This window comes from Protomyctophum parallelum, assembly GCF_964188405.1.
Source record: "Protomyctophum parallelum genome assembly, chromosome: 1".
Classification (NCBI taxonomy): Eukaryota; Metazoa; Chordata; class Actinopteri; order Myctophiformes; family Myctophidae; genus Protomyctophum; species Protomyctophum parallelum.
In genome coordinates this window covers 27,195,437-27,201,538 of record NC_139697.1, presented here as the reverse complement: position 1 = coordinate 27,201,538, position 6,102 = coordinate 27,195,437, and the positions used below count along the sequence as shown (strand labels likewise).

The 6,102-nt window shown below is 42.3% G+C and overlaps 1 protein-coding gene across 1 annotated transcript in view; it reads left to right on the top strand.

The window, feature by feature from the left end:
* The window catches only part of LOC310865165 (uncharacterized protein), a 468,188-nt gene that overhangs the window by 201,474 nt on the left and 260,612 nt on the right, over positions 1 to 6,102 (top strand). The gene's annotated exons all lie outside the window — the stretch shown is intronic.

Sequence of the window (6,102 nt, the reverse complement as noted above, 5' to 3'; positions counted from 1 at the left end):
ATTTTGGAGCTCAGGCTCATGGACTAAGAACCAAAAAGAACTGAACCGGTTCCCATTGGGAACCAACCGGTGGAAAAGGGGCCAGTGAGCTGTCAGTCATACATGTGTATAAATGGATGACAAAAATAATTAATGGATGGTGGGGGGGAAAAGAGCCTTATTATCTAGATATGGATAATCTCAGAATACATATTTGTCTTCTACATGATTGGTTATTTATTTGTCTTTCTATACTACTGCATTGCTGTTTAAGCAGTTGGAAAATCAATAGACAATTGACTATTTAAGTCAGTTGTGCATTATAAAGGAAATGCATTAATGACAATTAAATTGGAAAAGACAGTTTCCAGGTTAGGCTATATGGGCAGCCAGGGCAGGACCAGGTGTGCTCAAGGAAGGCAGCACATTGGAAGACGTGCTTTGCCTAAGGGGATTAGTGAGGTCAAAGCTACAGGGCTTATTCAGCTTGTGTCCAAGGAAGGGATGGTTTCTTAATGGCCTTATACAGTACATTGTGAACCCAGAGTTCACCTTGAGTCAGCAAAAAAAAATCACCCCCGTGTGAAGTGAGGGGTGTGCTCTTATACATCATCTTGACGTAACATGTCTGTTTGCTCAGACACATATGACGTAAATTATCCATTCATTGTCAATGGCATTTAATGTTTGTGTTAGGGAAAAAATCAACACTATAGCTGAATATAGGAGGCCCTCCATCCATCTTCAACCGCTTATCCGTAGTCTGGTCACAGGGGCAACAGCTCCACCAGAGAGCTCCAGACATCCCTCTGCAGAGCAACATTAGTGACTTCCTCCTAGGGGATCCCGAGGCGTTCCAAGGCCAGTGAGTCGATGTAATCCCTCCATCTGCGCCTTGGTCTGCCCCAGGGTCTCCTCCCAGTGGGACGTGCGTCAAGGACCTCCCTAGGGAGACGCTCGAGAGGCATCCTAACCAGATGCCCGAACCACCCAAGCTGGCTCCTTTCCAGGCGAAGAGCTCTACTCCGAGTCTCCCTCGTGTGACTGAACTTCTCATCCTATCTCTAAGGGAGATGCTAGCCACCCGTCGTCTCTTGGCAATATAGGGTGCATATAGGGTAACTAAAGGTATTTTTCTTCCGGTGAAAAAAAAAATCCCTTTCTGGCCAAAAAGTGCATTTTATACGTGTGGTGGGGGGGGCTCAGAGTGCGCCCACTAAGGAAAGTATAGCTTTCTAATTACACAAGCCGCCGAGAGACTGGTCTGCATTTGATGCGAGCGCAGGAAGAGAAGAGTAGCATACAGTAGCTGTGGACCAGAGCTAGGACGTGTGGAGCGTTGTCCTCATGGGTGTTTTAGGTTATTCTCGGACTGCATTCCTGTGTTTCTAGCTGATCTAAGTGAGCGGGAGGTGTTGCCTGCTTGTTCTTTCATGAGGCTTGCAAAATACATCACTTTTATTCCATACGACCATACCCTGCAGATAAGATTTTCGACTGTATTCAATTAAAAATAAATACACATTGCTGGAGAAATAAATATCAGTCAAGCATGCAGAATAATTTGTTACCTGCATTATTTGTTACCTGCATTATACATTGTGCTTGTCAAGTAGCTTGTTTGGCTATTCCTCGATTACGTATAGGAATTAAGACAACATAGTGCGGGGCCCCCACTGCGGGGGCAGAAACCATACTATTCGTGTGTGAGCAATTACTGTAAAAGCAGGTGACGCAGGCAGGCAGGGGTCAGGTTCATGCACCGTGCAGGAGACTGGGGTTTGAATCCATTCCTCTACGTACGGTGCTTTATTGTTCACATGTTGGAAGCAGACAGGAGATTAGACAATGCTACTGATGTCTGTGTGCAACACTCCTGAAAACAAAGTCTTGCATTTTTTTAGGGGCATGTCATGTGTGACCTGCATAGCCTTTGTGATCTTTGGGCACCTCTACTGTACAGTGTACAGTACACCCTCCCCGAACCAAACAGTAGCCTAAGGGTTGGCAGTGCCGGGGGGGGGGGCAATGCTCAGCTGCATTGCCTATTCCCCAACACAGCTGTGGTTCCGTAGCCATGGTCTGTTCCCAGTAGGCCACATGGTGGTAATCACTTTCAACAGAACTCATTGCCTGGGTGGAAGCTCGTCAGTGTCTATTTGTCTATTTGTATGTCTCTAAATGTCTGTATGTCTTTAAATGTTTTGATGAATTGAACAATGTGGACCCTGTTGTAAACAAGTGTAATGCTTAATTGGGTCGTCCACTCACATTTGACAGTCTTTGTATTGAGTTTGTGCTTAAAATGTACTGTAAATTCTACAAACTGTTAATAAATATTTCAATAAATATTTCAATCAATCAATTCAGTGTCTTACCCTTTGAGAGAGACCCTAATGTCAAACACCAGTGGCGTGCATAGATAGACACTAGGGGGTGCTACCCTTTTCCCTCTGGACAAATGTACCCTTTTTTTGGTACAGTGTACACTGTGACTGTACAGTATGTGAACCATGGTGACATTTATCAAATCTTGATAAAAAGCTTCTAATATATTATTTAGGCCCCAAAATCTATAAATCCCCTGCATGCAACCTGTGTTACAACCTCTGACTGAAGAAGCCCATTCCAGGTCAAAACTTTGGTTGTCATTAAATTGTTTTGCATCGTGGCTGTGACTTAATTTTTTTAATCCTATATACTTTGTTGACCGGGGTCCCCCAGGGGTCTATATACTTGGCCCTTCTCTTTGCCGAAAATAGACAATCTACAAGCTCATACATCTACTAGACACTGCTGAGATTCCAGGCAATGACCTCTGAGTGCCATGCAAGTGCAAAAGAGTGCCTTGCATTTATGCTATCATTTGGCAGCGTAACCATTAAATATGTTATAGTGTCACTTTGCAGCAGGAACCAGCTAACTCCATGCTATTGCTATTGAACATCCTTTATGTCTGTGTTGGTTAAAAAATATGGAAAAGTATATATTAAATAAGTGCTTCTGACTAAACCTGCTAACTCCATTGGACCCTCAAACGGTCGCTAAAGCAGCTAACTCCACCCCTCTCCCCCTCTCATGCAAGTATTTGATGAGGCAGTATTGCTTTGTTTTAAATTAAAAATATAAGTATTTATTCATTTCCTGGGGATAAAAAATAAAATAAATAATTTCTTGAAAAATGAACAGTTGGCTGGTTTTCTGCCCGACAGCAGAGCTATACATTTTGGATATCAGAGTTTGAACAGCTAAATCTGCCCTAGCTGCCCCAACATTCAGAAAACATCTAGTAAACAACATGTTGTCAGGAGAGGCAGCAGTCCACCCTGGTGTAGCCTATTATGTTTTTTTCAGTGTTTTTTTTCTTTTGTTCTTTGTGTTCTCTCCGTTGATACTGCTATAATGTTACTTGTTAATGTAAAAATATATGTGTATATAGTCTGCCTATGTGTAAACTTTACTGCACACTTTTATTAAATCTCTAAATACGTGCAACTCTGCACATTCCCATTGCTGTTAGTGATTTAACTGTGCCATTGCCAACTTTATTTTTCATTGGTTATTCTTCTGACAATTGAGTTGAGTTTGAGAATAGATATCTACTGAAATTCGATTCCAAAAAGCTTTATCACGCGAATAAGCTGAGTGACATTCTGAACATGGACTCACGTCAGCAATGTATTAAAGAGGGTTGACTTAAGCACTCAGTATGGCACGCGACTCAATGTCCCCAGAGCTGTACCATCTGGAAGTTGTCACTTGCCTTCGTGCAACAACAGCACACATCATGAACCATTGCTCTTGAGCCATAACAAGCAGGGACGTGCAGAGAGTGTTAGAGGGGCAGGGGCTGAAATCCCGTTTTAGAGGGGCACTTTTGGACAAAAATAGCGAAAATAGCAGATCTACAAGCTCACAACGTGTCGATCTGCTCTGCGACGCGTTGTGAGCTTGTAGATCAGCTATTTTCGGGGCGCAACCCGGCACTCTTTAGCTAGTGGAGATGTGGTGTAACGACATGGATTTCTGAACAAATTTGTTCAGTGCACAATACTGTTCACGTTCACCATCAGTAAATGCTGCATTCGTGGTAGCTGGAAAGGGCAGTTGTTTTACAGACGGGTAAAAGGGCAGGGGCTGAAGCCCCCTTTGATGTCTATGTGTGCACGTCCCTGATTACAAGAGACTGTGGCAGTTTTATCTAGCAGCTGTCAGGCTGCGCAACAAAACCTAAGCCTGTGCTTAATTGATCTGCATTTTACTGACGCACTTTTAATGTGTTTAGGACTTTCATTCTGACCTTTAAGCAACAGATAATACTGATATGCACTACATCATGTATAGTAAGGGCATTTTATCAGGTATTTGACCAATCTGGGAACTAAATCGTTACCAAGACATTTCTTCACCAATGTGTTTCTAAAGGTGTCTAATAACATGTACTAAAAGTTTGAAATTAAACTCCCGGGGGAAATTGAGTCATTAGCATAATATGTGACCATACCCATAACATCCTATATAAAGAAAAAAAGTCCAAATTTCATCATTCTTTCAGTAGCATGTGACATATGAAACTAGGGGGTTTTCATGATTCTGAATCCATTCCAAGCATTAGTTTAGCACAAAAAACACTCCTTGGGAGGAAAGCGGCCATAGCCGTCATCACAAACGTGATGAGGTCAGCACAAGTGGATATGGCCTAATTTAGCCCAAGGAGTGTTTTTTGTGCAAAACTAATGCTTGGAATGGATTCAGAATCATGAAAAACCCCTAGTTTCATATGTCACATGCTACTTAAAGAATGATGAAATTTTATTAACTTTTTGGCCTTACAGTATATAGGATGTTATGGGTATGGTCACATATTATGCTAATAACTAAATTTCCCACAGGAGTTGAATTTCAAACTTTTAGTACATGTTATTAGACACATTTAGAAACACATTGGTGAAGAAATTTCTTGGTAACGATTTAGTTCCCAGATTTTCATAGATTTCTCTTACTAGTAGTGCATATCAGAATAGACATTTCTGTGCTTATCTTGTTTTCCATTGGTTACTGCTAACTATTTTCTTTTTGCTCCCTGAACTGCTAACGTGTTTTATCTCACATCACTGTGTTGTAACAATAAAGTTGATTTATTGATCATATGTTTGCACAAGTGTGTGTGCACAAGTGTGTGTGTGTGTGTGTGTGTGCGTGCGTGCGTGCGTGCGTGCGTGCGTGCGTGCGTGTGTGTGTGTGTGTGTGAGAGAGAAAATCAAATATGAGTGTACATATTACCCTGACATTTTTCAAACATTGTCAAATACAGCAAACTTAGCTGATCTACAAGCTCACAGCATGTTGCAATTGTTGACAATTTAAGTATTAGATAAGGCTTATCTGATTAAAACGTATATTACTTTTTAATGTGGTAAATAAATGGTAAATGGTGCATTTATATAACGCCTTTATCCATGGCGCTTAACAGATTGTGCATTACATTCCCCCATTCATACACCGATTGCGGCGGAAGCCATGCAAGGCACCAACCAGCACATCAGGAGCAATTTGGGGTTCAGTGTCTTGCCCAAGGACACTTCGACATGTAGTCTTGTAGACAGGAGGAGCCGGGATTCGAACCGCCGACTCATGGATCATTGGATGACCTGCTCTACCTCCTGAGCCACAGTCGCCAATGTGTTTTAAAAGGCTTTGCCTCTTTTTTAATGTGTCTATTGTTTTTAAATGTGAAGCATGAGTTGTAGAGAACGGTATTCTGCTCCCCTGTATGCCATCGTGTGTAAGTGACAAATACAATCTTATTCTGATTTTGAATAGTAGCCATCCTGGCTACTAGCCAGAATGGAGTGTGTGTGGAGACACTGGAGAGAGAGAGAGGTTAGATTGTCTGGAAGGACAGAGGGGGACAGCTAGGGGACACACAGATGATGGGAAGACGTAAGAGGGAGCTACGAAGACGGAGGCTCACATTTTTAGGAGAGATGGTCTGGACATCTGGACAAGTGAGAGGTAATAGGACAATATCTGTTGGGGTAAGATGGGGAGTGGTCAGAACCAGGGCGGGACAAGAAGAGGATGGGGAGTAACAACAGACATCCTGTCCTATAAGCTCAGATC